The following is a 14,027-nucleotide window of genomic DNA, read 5'->3' as shown; positions in this document are numbered from 1 at the left end:
CAGGAAAGGTCTGCTCCAAACTACTTAAAATCTCACAACGGAAGGTTTCCCCTGTATGCTTAGTAAGGTCATGCAACATGGAAAACCAGGTAAGATCAGAGCCTACAAGTAGGATTGCTACTTCACAGTTCTCAGTGATTCCTCCTTCTCTAGAAGAGACTATACCATGTTTCCCCTAGGCTGCAAAAACATTTGCAATGATTACCATGCACAAAAGATTCTATAGAATGCTTTTTAAATATTGTTTGATTGAAAACATTCAAAAGTCTTCCTGAGTGAGGCCCCCAAAAGGCAAAACACTCCAAACCCAACATACACGGAGTTCCTCATCTTTTGGGGCTGAAAGTTTTAGGGCTCAATTATGTCAAGATGCTCTCCTAGAGTAAGATTTTTTTTAAGAAAGCAGTGGTTAACCAGTGATGCTGGGTGTTCAGCATTTGGACTTTGAAACAAACAGAAAACCACAGTACTCTTGTTAAATTCTGTCTCTATGGTAAAATAAGAGGAATGTACAATATCGACTGCAAAACAATAAGGCAAAAAAAATGCAGTTCCTCGGTGGCCTGGCAATACAGCATCAGTGAGCAAATCAAACCACTGGGGGGGGGGGGGAGTAAAAGACCTGGGTACAATTCTTGACACAAAAAGATACAGAAGATGCCAGCTACAGGACGCATTTGAGCAACATTTTGAATTTCTTGACACACGGCGTTATGACATCCTGTTTCAAGTGTGCTGAACCGTAAATGAGGGAATAAGCCCCAGTCAGGGCGGGGAGAGAAAGCAAATCTCACGGAAGAGCAGCTGGAGATGGGGAGATATTACTGGTGTCAGTAGCTCTGTTTCTCCTTAAGGGGTCACTACTCAGCAAGGAGGCAGCCTACTCCAGCACTATCTAAAGGGCTGTGTCGGGTAATAAAGCGTACTTTCAATTAATGTCGATATGACCTGGTTTTCTGTACTTTGCAAAATCTAAATGCTTGAGGTAAACATCATCTTCACTCCGTGTTCATCAGTATCAGACCATCATTCCCGGGAATTATCAGCATCGAGGCTCTATGAGAAGGACACAGGGGGGACCCCCTACCAAAGACTCTCTTTTTGAGGGTGTGTTACTGTAAGAAGACCCCAGGAGGCTGAGGATGCTTTCAAAATGAAAGACTAAAAATGCAGTGCCATATTCCTGACTCCCTGGCACCTTCTGTCAGAAACAGGAAATTTCTTGAGAAAGCATACCAGAAATCTGCCCCCGAGAGAAGCCTGTTATTCCCAGGAGGAAACTATCATTCATTTTAGACAATGTGTCACAGATCTGTAGCAGAAGGGTGTGATTGACTCCTGCATACACTGACGAGAAAGATGCAAGTATCACTCATGGCACGTAAGACCGTCTCTCCTCTTTTGCTGTCACCAGCTGTGAGGTACTTCAGCAGAGTGGGTAGCAGCTGACAGGGCACCACGTTAAAACAGCTGTTTCCCCCTCAGCTGCAGTACTGTGGTAGATAGTGAGCTTGTCAGAGACCAATCAGAAAATGATCAATGTACAACAATCCCTTGAGCTGCTACAGCGCAGTCCTGTCTACTGATCTCAAAGCACTTTATCAGTTCAAACATCCAACTTCTTGTAATAGATGGAAGCAACCATGTACATCATTTCAGTGGAAATGATACAGTTTAGACACGTTGCGCAAACTCATAAAAATTACACAGTTGCTTGGGAAACTGACAGCACATCAGTTCATTGTAGGACAGGTAAAAAAGGGCCTCCTGCTTGCCGCCAACACTGATGGAAACTGTGCATGAAGCTTTTGCTCCTTAACCTCCGTGCTCTCCCCAAGTCAACTTCTTCAGCATAGAAATTTAGCTCCGCCTATGCTCATGCTTATCTGGTAGTCGGGCTGGTAGTCTGGCTACTCTGGACTGGACCTCTGCACTTTGTACAATTGTATATATCATGCAAAGTGAATGCAGAACACTGCTAAGTCTGATTTTTCACTCATATCTCTGCAAAATGCAATGCACGGTGAAAGAGACATACCGGCAAACAAAAATAAATAAAAAGTGCTCCATAGTAACAAACAGTTGAATGAAAAGTCAACAATCTGATTTTCTTTTGCTTCTAGGTTCATTTTTACAAATACACTGGCTATACAAAACTGCAAGTAATCTGAGACTCCAAAGCCTTACCACAAGCGTACGAAGTGCTTAAATACCTTTTTCTTTTTTTCGTTTTTCTTTTTCTTTTTTCTCACAGAAAATGTTCTTATTTAACAAACTCAGTTCTTCGATTTCCAGTTCATGGTTTAATCCTCTTCTCAGTCTTCCCCTAAACTGTGGACTGCCAATTTCTCTTTTCCTCTACTTGGTGTTCCTTTAAGACCCATAAAAACAAGTGGGAAGACAATCTGCATAAGATCAAAACTGCTTATTGCTATGCCACTGGTGACAAGAAAAGAGTAAGGAACATTGGCATAAACAGAACTAAATGGTAAATCCTAACCATAACTATGAATAAAACACACTTTTATCTTAAGCTGGACTTGAAATTTTGTCAGCAGCTAAGCACCAAGCCTTTGACATCTACTCAGCTGGGTCAGGACAACAGTAGCTTTTGTTCTACTGACATTTTGAAGATGCGAATCTTGATTACACAAAGGTATCCTAACAGTGGCTTAAAGGTCAAGACGACAGACCAGCATCTTTGGCAACAGCAGCAATCTGACAGGTGATGACGTCCCATTAACGTCTATTTCAGGAAATAGCACATTTCAGAGTTGTTTGTACATGTGTCTGTATATATGTTGTTACAAACAAGACCTGATAGTCTCCAATTTACCAATAATTTTTACAGACTTGATTTGTGTAAATTCAGGAAATTGTTGCAACGGGAGAGGTGGATGCTTTAACATTTACCACTTCAGAACTTTTAAAATCATCTACTCACAACTCCTACCCCCATTAATATGCAATACATTGATGCTCTTCGGTGTTTGACGGATGAAAAAATATTTTTGTGCAGTTAATGGGCATAAGCTTTGTCTTCCTCAAAAACATATCAGGCCAAAGTTTCTACAGGATACTACACTTCGGAAAAACATTGTTAGTTATAACCAAGGACATGGCCTCTAAAAGTAGACTAGGTGAAAAGGCATGGAAGGTGAAAACCTATTAAGAGGAATAATTTTGGCAGCCCCTGTTTGAAGCCAAACTTCTCTAGCCCCAGCAGTACTGACAGCTTTCTCACTAGTGGTGTGACTCCATTGACCAGTGTTCAGGTCCACATATTGTGCTGTCACAGAAATGATCCAAATTAATTTTTTAAGTGTATTGAAACTTCATCAATTTCTGGGTGGATATTCTAATTCAGGACTAAAATATTCTGAAATTAAGTTCAGACCAGTCCACTTGGTAAGACAACGAAGTCTAATCACATTAAAAGCACCTTTGATTAAAATGCCAAAACAGAGATCTAATGTGGTTTAGCAAATTCACATTAAATGTGAACCTGTTTTGGATCCAGATTGATTTTCTTCACTTTAGGCAAGACCTTAGTGGCCAAGCATGATAATCTTCATCCTCCTGGTCCACTCACAAGGGAGCAACAGGCCTTCCAAATTAGACTGGCATACCCTGCTCCTGACAGGTCTGCTACTATCTCAGTGTCCCTGACTAAATAACTCTGCTAGCCTGATAGACCCCCAAGGACTACAGTTCACAGTGCCTTTGCCCCACAGGGTCTGTTGAAGAAAACAGCTCCCCTTTGGAGTCAATGACCCTTGAATGTGTTTTGCCTGCTCTGCCACAATCTCCTTCATGAGATTATCTCAATGGCATATAATCTCCAAAACATCTTGTCTTCAAAATACCCTTGTGGCTGTATGGCAAAGCTACTAGCATTTTTCTTTGCAGAAGGGAAAGCAATTTGGAACTGAGAGTGGATTTAAACCCCAGCAGCTCTCAGCTTTGTAGCTCCAAACTCTTCATGATCTGGTCATTAAAACAGCACCCTGAATTAGGCACACGGGCTCCTCATTCAGTGCCTGAGGAGTACCCAGTGGTGGGATTTACAACTGTGATGTGTACTAAGCAACAAACTATCCAAGTGTTAATTGTTACCCAAAATGTCTCATTGGAGCTTAGGAGGCTTTCAACTCCCTATTTCAGGGAGGTGCATTCACAGCCCCAAAGCAAAACACAAACATCATAAAAAAAGGAGATGCTGTTTGAAAATGATCAGAACAAGGACAGACATCCTCCCTCCTGCTTGTGCTAACAGCCCAGTGCAGGAAAATGTCCTCTCCCTAAGAGGAGAAACCTGAGCTTGGTTCCTTCATCTGTCCGAAAAGATGCAAGTGCACATCTCTTATTTCTCAGGAGTTAGACAAGCTCTTAGGTACCTTGTCCAAAAACTTTGAACTGGTGAAATACTTAGAAGATTGGGAACTGAAATAACCCCTTCTTTCACATAAGTGTTCTCATCAATACCATGCTTTGTTTGTCTGTGGCCTAGTATTTGATGGGCCAACTGCAACGGGACCAGCTGAGGGTATTCTTTCTTGTCTGAGCATACCAAGAGGTCTAGCCCCATAGACTGGGCATGCAGATGCATATTTTCTGTGTGGATTTCACTGAAAAGTCAGTTAAATGGCCTGCTGTTAAGTGCAAAAGTTGTTTAGATCCATTTTGTCATCAATATACAAAATGAAGGATAAGACTTCATGCTTGCACATACCTCCCCACACACATACGTTCACAGCTAGTTCAGAACTGCTGTGATTTTACTGGAGCTTTTGCTGCCCATGAAAATCGGTTAGATGAGCAGCAGTAAACAAAAATATATTGTATGTGGGGACAGGAGTCTCTCTGTGTGGGCTTTGTTTTTTCCATAACTCTTCTTATTTAAATCCTAAGCAAAAATGAATAAATACAGCTTTAGAGAGGGTGTACAGTCACTCCAGATTTGTTTTAAGGTCTTTCAACCAGCAAGATAATTAAGATGTGTCTAATTAAAGCCTGAGCCAGTGGTAAGATTCCCTGTTGTGCCTTAGCTGTGTAAGAAATACTTATCTATAGCTAGCAAGTCTTGACTGTTTAGCTCAGGCTATAAAAATTTGTGTGATTAATTACAGTGTCTCTGTTTAAATCCCTGATTTAGCAGGCATCATATTAGGCAAAGGAATATTTCTATGGCAACTCCTTTGCTTAAAGCCAGGCACAGACATAGGTATCTTTCAGAAATGTGGGTGGAGAAATATTGTTCTTTCATAAAGTCTTCATGACCTTTCCTTTCTAAATAAGTGGAACTTCAGGTAAAAAATGCCATTCCTGCTACCAAATTTTCTCAGCTGCAACCTTCACTGAGAATATTCTATAAGCAATATGTTGTTTTCACTGAGTTGTTTCAGAAAGTTGCATGCACTTTCCATCACATCCAAGCAGAAGATAATTTTGGTAGGCTTGCCTCAAAAAGAGAGCTGTGGTGTGCAAGGGTATCATTTCATGCTGTGAAATAAGGATTGAAGTGAAAGGTTAAATAGGAAATTAGTCAAGTGGTAAATTAAAGCCCAGGGAAATCCAGTTATTTCAAGCCTCAAAAAATAATGTTTTCAAGTTGTGTTAAATGCAGGGCACTGGTGGGTGGGGTGGAGGTGGGGTGTTACCTGCAGACAGGCCAAAACAAAAGCTGTGTATCTGTCTGTTTTGAGCCCTGCCAGCCATTTGGGAGGGTAGCAGGGTGGGGAGGAGAGGAGGAAATGCACCACAAATCTACTTAGGCACTATAGTTTTCCTGAGAACAAGGTACCTGGCTGACGGACAGGAACTGGGAGCATAAATCTGGAAAATTGCTCTCTACATGCCCAGCTCTTGTAATCTCCTTTAGAAGCCTGCTCCTGGCCGTTATTAGAAAATGGATATTAACCTGGATGGGACTTTTGTTTGACCCAGTATGACTAGTTCTCTGTTCTTTTGCTTTGCATGCAATTTAACAAGTACCTGAGATCTCAGGTCAGCACAAGGCTTTATCATATTTCTAAAAGCAAGTCGTGACTTCAGTGATCTGTGAGCGCAGATTCAGAGCTTTTATAGGAACTTGTTCCTCTTCCCAGACTAATTACCTTCCATTTTTTTCCACAATTGTAGAGACATGGTGTGAAGTCCTAATGCACTATCGTTCTGCCACAGTTAAGATGACTGCAGAGCCCACAGTCACTGTCTCATACTTCATCATTCTGGGACGACAGAGAGTACCAAAATATACATCTAGTAAAAGACTGCCAAGGGAAAGTTAAAACTACTTAAAAAAAAAAAAATCAAAAAAATCTTCATTTTTCTTTTCATGGCTTTGCAAAACTGTGAATGAGGTTTTATGGGTTGCTTAGTGGTGGTGGGAAAATTGAATCCAGTGGAAAATACCAGACAAAGGGCTAAATATAGCTTTGTTTGGCAAAAGGTGTGGTGAGGAAGGTAGTGAATGTAGTGTGAAAGTTGAATAAAAACCCCAGAGGTCAGATCTCTGAGAATGGAAACTTAGCACAGTTCCTTTGAAGTTCGTGCAAACAGCAATTTGCTCACCCAAAAATTTGGCCCTAACACATGACTATTTCCAGATGGACCCTAGTTTAAAACATGCAGATAGCAAACAGCTTTGCTGTCTGCTCACTAGTTCACCCCTTTTTAAAGCCTGAATAGTCAAGCTCGAGACCCTCAGCACTGGAAGTGCTGCGATGTAATGAGTCTGGTGTGACTTCCTCTGTGGATAAAACTTGTTGTGAAATACTCTTTAGACAGAACTTTCTAAAGACCTTCATACCATACACACACACACACACATACACTCACACACACACACAGAGTACAGCTCAGGAGATGCTGTTGGGCATCACAGATCCCAGTAAGCACAGTACTTCATCATTGTGAAACCCTAACTAGATGTATATTTAGGGTTCTTTTGGATCACTGAAAAATTCCTACAGGTTGTGCCCTGGCTGCCAAGTTTAAGTGCTTGAAAGTGTGAATAACTGGGATATGGGTACTTCCTTTTGGGGCAAAGTTTTTTAAAAACCTTCATTAATCCTACCCCTATGAAAACAATGTGGAATTCAGCTGTCAGAGAATAAAATGTGTGGTGCCTGTGTCACTAAATTCTTTCAAGTAGTTTTAATTGACTCATAAAACATTCAAAACTGCGCCAAGACAAGAATCCTGTAACCCTAAATATACTAGTCCTATACTGCTTGCTTAGTAAAGCACTTGAAGTTGTGGGATCACTTCACTGACCAGAGAAAAAATATTTGTTTTTAATGGCAATTCCTCCTGTGAGTTTATTTATGAGTTAAAACTGACAGTGCATGTGCAATTTTGCAAGCTCAGACCTTTGTCTGTTCATGATTAATCCACAGAAAGACTGCAGATATGTCAGTTATAAGGGAAAATATGGAAGTGTTATTTGATAACTTCATTGTTCTGTGTAGCTCTATGCTGGGACATTATGCAAACCCATTTAATCCTACACTTGCTCCTGAACTATTCATAACTATTCTTCACAGTTACAAAGTGGAGAACTCTGTAAACTAGAGTGCTCATTTTAGCTACCTAGCTGCCCACCTAAATCACAAGGTTTATGTTCCAAGATGGGAAGGTAACATTTATAACCAAAACCAGGTTCTCAACTTAGTAATGGGACTGACAGCAGTCACTGTTTTTAGTGCATACTGATATCTATTCTCTCTTAAGGGGTATTAACTATTCCTTCTTTTGCCAGGTTTCATTCTGCATCAGGTAAGTGACGGTCAGCCTACTATTAGCATTTCATATGTCTGTCACTTTAATAGTAACATCTCCAGAGAAAAAGACTCTACAGCAAAAGCAAAGAGATTACAATCAACCAAATCCTGATGATTTAGTAAGAACCTGCCAGTGAAACCAGGGAGGAGTCAAAAGTGCCATGAAATATTCCAGGATGCACCAGTAACTCATGTGTTCACAGTGAGTGGTTGTAGAACATGACAGTGGTAACAACATATTGTACAGGCAAAACAAAGAGCTGACATTTTTGTCAAGTTTCTTCACAACGTATCAGCTGCCCAGGGACACTGACCAAAAAAAACCCCAAAATAACTCCAAAGGACCTTGTAAGACTGAAAAATTAAGTCATCCAAGAAAATTATCCCTGGGGAATGCACACTTCCAATACAGTGCATAAGGACGCACCAAAACAACACCTGCAGTTGCCTTATCAAAATACAGCAAGTAACAGAAGCCTTTTCTTTTAATATTGCCAATATGCTGGTAATGACTACTTTGCTAATATTGTCAATATACTGTTAGATGACAGTGAAACAACATGTATTCCAGATGAAATAATGCTATATTACAGAGACTGGATACAGTAAAGTTATTCAAAAAGACAATTGGCTTACTTGCAAACACTAAACTCAGCTGTATGTTTTTCAGTGATGCAGGGTCATGCATGCAACAAAACAAACCAGAGGCCTTCTACTTTCAGCCCATACTGCAGGGAAATTAGAAAAGAATGTATTTGCATTGTGAATGGAAAGATCTGGGAGCATGATGGAAAGCTGGATATTTTGCCTCATAAACCTGCACAACAACAACTCAACAGGCTGACTTGTGACAGGCAGAAAGAAAGAAAGAAAAACATAAACAGCATAGCAAAAATTCATGCAAAGGCATTTTAGTGGGATTCCATAAATGCGAACAAGAAATGGAACATGAAACAAAAGCAGGGAACAGACAAGAAGACTGGCAGGAAAGAAGCAAAAGCATGTGCACTTCCCCACTCTGTGGTAGGCTTGCTGCTGCAACTGCGCTTCCATTTCCCTAGGTGCAGGATGAACAGCTCTCAGCATGCCACGCTGCCCTGCAGGTTTCCCCATGTGCTTCTTTCTGCTTCTGGAGGTAGAACTGGAGTCCTTTGGAGTTAATGGTAGGAAAATATCAGGTTTTTCCTGGGCTTCTGAAACATCGTGGACTGGCTCTGATCTGAAACCTTACTAGAGCCTCTCTCTACAGACAGATACCATTTAACAAAGTGCAAAGCAGTGGATAAAGAAATCTCTTGAGTGTGTGGGTTGAATTGCAGTCTGCAATAGCAGATGGTCCAGCAGGTGCATGACTTCTCTACAGCAACAGGATGCAAAAGATATTAAAGAATCTGATGAAGTGTCTGATCATCAGGGACACCTAAAGAAAATAATAACTCACGTTGATACAGATCTCGGTGTTCTGGCAAAAATTAAGTTAGGGACTGTCCTGAGTAAAGTGCTTAGAGCAAAAGCATAAACTAAACTCGTTTGGAGACAATAATTAGCTAGCAAGAGTTGCTGTAGTATAATTAAAATAGTTAAGGATCAGCAAAGCAATCAAATTCAAATGCTGTTCCCTGCAAACAACTGGGGGAGGCAGGCCTAGTTTTGAAATGTCCATTTTTCTGAACTTATCATAGTTTCTCAGGTGAGCTAATGGCTTTGGCAGGCTGAAATGTGATGCAGAGAAAGAAACTCTGTGTTATGACTTCCCTTGGGCAGCAAAGTGAGTGTCCTAGCACCCGGGCTGACCCCGTGCACTACAGCCTGAGCTGTCTGAGGATTGAGATGGGGTGGATGCAATGAGGAAGGCGACTGAGGATAAAAATACCAACATTCAGCAGCTGTAGGTATCTGAAATGCTTGGGAAGGAGGATTTGGTCTCCTGTGTCTCCAGTGTACCTCCAAACAAATGCAAAATGTGCTCAAGAGGGGAAGAGCTTTCCTACTCCCATGTTTTATTATCTTTAAGTGATTTGTTTAAAGTGATATTTTCAAAACCTGTAACTGTCTGCCTTTGGACTGAATGCTTGTGAAATCTCTCTTTTGTCCCACTCACCATGTTCTTTAAAAGCCTGACTATTCCTCTAGCAAATGCCCACCCTTGCATGTCCTTTTCTTCCAGTTTGACCACCTTGGCCTTAAGACAGTTGTTTGGCTTTTCCTCATCCTGCAGAAACCCCCATTTCTCTTTCAGAGAGGAAATGCTCAAAGCTTGGAGACTTCTGAGCCAACCTCTCAACCTCATTCTGGAAGCTGCACCCACTCACCACAGAAAATCTGACCATTCCTTCAGACGTTGCATGTTATGTTTACAGGTTGTGGTTACATTTAAAGCAGTTTACCTTTGTTCTTACCAAATGAAATGCGAAGAATTTACAGACAAGTTTAAACAAAGAGGTGGGATCTGAGTCAGCTGCTTCAGTCATTGGTGGTTTTACATGGTCAATTAATTACTATTAGCTTTAACATCCATGAATGCCTCTTGGTAACCACCAAGCAAATGACAGTGTTCAACTCCAAGAAATGTCATCAGCTCTTGAAAAGATTGTCAGCAGTACCATTTCTGTGGTTTAATTGGAATAATTCCTAGCTTTTAGGGGTCTTTATAATGACTCCCTATTGAACAGAGGTGGAAACTCAAGCATAAAGCATGAAGCAATTTATTCAGGAAAGCACATCAAAGCTGTGACAGAAACATGAAGATGCCAGATCTTTAAAATGTTGTTTCAGCAATTTGCAGAGCACCATCTTATCTGAGATCTTTTCCCAGGACATGAGATATTGCCTGTTGTCCCTTTTAGGCTGTGTTTCTGCTGAAGTCAGGTGGTCCCAGTCTGAGATAGAATGCGGGACTCGCCAGACCTCCTCTGGCCTTTTTGCCAGGCTGCACAGACAGGGCGTCCGACCAAGTGGTGTTACACATCACAGAACATGTCTTTCTGAGGAAGACTGGACACACCAATTTAACCCTAAAGGGCCAGATCTGTCGCTCACAGAGATCAGTGAGAGAATACTTTTAGAGGTATTGCCACAGAAAGTCATTGATAGAAAGAAAAAAAGGCTGGAGTGGGGGTTTTATATTGTGCTGGGCTAAACACACATCACTTTCAGAAAAGTTAGTGCTCTCCTGGGTTGGTGAAACAGTAAAAACAGGTTTTGTTCCCTTTTCGTGGACATTGATTAAGACAGCACCAGTTTGACCCCACAGGTACTAAAATCCCAGTAGTGTCCAGAGGGTCAGATTCCACCCTGGGATGTCACCAAGTGACCTAGTGCAATGGAAGCACCAATGTAGAGTCACACCTTGTACTCTTGCCATTTTACTGTCTCTGAAACAACACCCATGGAGGTTGACTGCCACCATAGTGCAGGCGATGGATGACTGTATGCATATCGGGGATGGATTTTCCCCGTTTGCCCATTCTTCACGTGTAGTCTCTGTCTCACAGCCTTTCAATACCTCTTGCCTTTCTTGGGGCTTGGATGTGATAAAGCTGAAGTTCAGGTTCCTGGGGTAAGTATGAGGCCCAAAGTAACCAGGGCTGCAGAAAGAAAGGCGTACAGGCATGTCATAAAACTTTCGGTCCAATAGTAAAAAACAAAGTATTTTATCAGGGCATAGTCCTTGTGCCATCACTGTGTCATTGATGAAGAGGGCAAAATCTGGAGTAATTTAGACAAAATGTGTAGTGCATTAAGTGAGACTGAAAGGATATGAACCCTCCCAGTGAAGAATTCCTGGAAGCCACCCCTAGGTTAGCAGGGCAATGGCATAGAAGTAAACGGTTTGGAAGATTACAGAAAAACTGTCTCTGACATTTACTGGTGCAGAGACAGAGTTTCAATGGATTATCTTCAGTCAGGATGAGATCCTGTGTTTCACATAGACAGCTCCGCATGCAGCAGGGCTGGTGCTCTGCTGAAAATGAAAACTCCATGCCAGGAACTGTGGGGAAAAGAAAAGGAAACAGAAAACATCTCTGCCAAACCTTGTCCGTAGCAACATTTTTTAAAAACCTGTGCAGGACTTGTGCCTGCATCTGCTCTGGGTAAAGCACAGAGAAAACAGACAATTAAAGGCATGTGCTCTACATAAGTTGTAGAATCATACAATGGTTTCGGTTGGAAAGGACCTTAAGATCATCTAGTTCCAACTCCCTGCCATGGGCAAGGATGCCTCACACCAGACCATGTTGCCCAAACCTCTGTCCAACCTGGCCTTGGATACTGCCAGGAATGGAGCATTTAACACTTCTTTGGGTAACAAAAAGTAAGTGGAACAAAGAATGCGATTAAGGAATTATTGAAGTAAGGAGTGTCTGTAAAAACAGAAAGAAGTAGTTGCAAACGTAATACCTTTAATTTTCATTCATGAAATGAAGCTTTTTTTCATGCAACTTCATCTAATTTTGTGGATCTCCTTACCACAGTTTGGTAAAGGTTTACATGAAGTTCAAACACAATCTGATAAATGTATAGACAAAAAGTAGTGATTCAGGAGCTACTAAATTTAATTACCCATGAGACTCAAGTTCTTGGAAGTTGGGAAATCTTTCCCAAAAATCCCCCTTTGCATACCTCCCATTCCACTCTTCCACCACTATAGGCTGTTTGCTGGTCTCAGGGGCAGGATAATGGGCTAGATGGTCTTCTAGCCCAGAAGGTCTCAGCTAAGCAAGCTAAGTTTAGGCAAACCATGTTTTCCATCTCCTTGTTTTTGCTGTGATCCAGCTTGTTTGTTCATTGTGGGGTTTTGTTTATTTGGTTGGGTTTTTTTTTTTTCATTTTGCAAGTTCTACAGGGCAGATAGTTTTGTACAGGGGAGTTGGGGGATCCCCTGTGCTCAGGGCCCACTGAGCCTTATCTAGGCACTACGTCCTGTTTGGGGCCCCACAGAGGAGAGACAAAGACAAAGCAAAGGGGCTCTAGGAGGCCACTGGGTTGATAAGACTGGAACACTGTCCTGTGAGGAAGCACTAGTTCCTCCTGCAAGGAGCAGGAATGGCTTTGGGGGACCTGACAGCACTCTGGCAGTGCCTGGTAGGAGGGGAATGATAATGGGCACAAGCTGAAGCTGGGGCTTCCCCGTGATGACAACCAGCTACGGCAATAAGAGGGCCAGAGGCTGGGCCAGTCTTGGGGGTTTTCAAGACCCAGTCAAAAAGTCCTTACAAAGCCCTGGGAAAAGTTCCTTATGCAGAAGGTTCTCTATTTCCACTGAGCCCTCTAGGCCCAAAGATAATGTAAATGCTAATGAAATGCAGTCAGTACAGTGTGCAATTTCTCGCTGCTTCTGAAATATATGTATGCAGGCCCTGGCATTTATACTCCTGTGAAAACAGAAATTAACTTCAACTTCCTGCATAACAATAATTACTATTAGACTGCTCTGTCATTGTCCTAAGAAAGGAAAGTATATTAACTAGCAAAAGCAGCGAACGGGTTTTCAGCTGGTGTAAGTTGATGTAGCATCACTGAAACCAACAGGCTGCACTGAGTTGCACTCGCTGGAAGTCTGCCCCTAGTCATTTTAAATGTTGGTTCCTCACCTTCCTCCTCTGCTTATACAGCATTCATATATGGTAAGGAAGGCCACCCCGGTGCAGCACATCATCAAGCTTCTTGCAGTAGGTGATGGGCAGGGAAGCTGCTTTTACCATGCACAAGGGTGTGCTTGTGCTCCCACTAAGAGGAGAGGATGCATAGGTTGCACAATCTCTCTCATGCCAGCAGGGAGACTAGCCAGACCTCTCACACCCACACACAGGGAGATGGAGGAGGAGAGGGCTGCTTCCTCTTCCTCTTGCAGAGCTGACAAGGCCCCCTTTTCCTTTTGAGAGAGCTGTGGACAGGCAGCAGGGTGCAGGCATGGCTCTATCAGTGGCCGTGATGTGGGATCCTAAACAGCACACTACAGGGCTGTCTTTGGACTGACAACGGGGTGCTGGCATGGCTGCACAGCTTCCCTTTCCTAGGGCCCTTTCTGCCCACAAAAACACGCTTTATAAAGAGGAATGGCCAGCTCTCGTGTGGGATTTGCTAACTCCAAACATCCATTGTGCTTTGTATTGGAATGGCCAACAGTAATGGGCTGGATTAATGCCTCCATTGCTTTGGAGCAGTGTAATGCCAAATTTATCTGTTACACAGTAATAGCAATAGAAAAATCCTACCCGCAGGTTAAATGCTAAACTGGTC

General features: G+C 42.1%; 1 protein-coding gene across 2 annotated transcripts in view; it reads right to left on the bottom strand.

The window, feature by feature from the left end:
* Nucleotides 1-14,027, bottom strand: part of NRG1 (neuregulin 1) — a 458,532-nt gene that overhangs the window by 180,514 nt on the left and 263,991 nt on the right. The window lies entirely within an intron of this gene.

The sequence above is a fragment of the Pezoporus flaviventris genome, unplaced genomic scaffold (genome assembly GCF_033815535.1).
Source record: "Pezoporus flaviventris isolate CSIRO_AGI_PZ_B2104156 unplaced genomic scaffold, CSIRO_AGI_Pfla_v1 ptg000018l, whole genome shotgun sequence".
Classification (NCBI taxonomy): Eukaryota; Metazoa; Chordata; class Aves; order Psittaciformes; family Psittacidae; genus Pezoporus; species Pezoporus flaviventris.
This window is presented reverse-complemented; position numbering and strand designations above follow the sequence as displayed.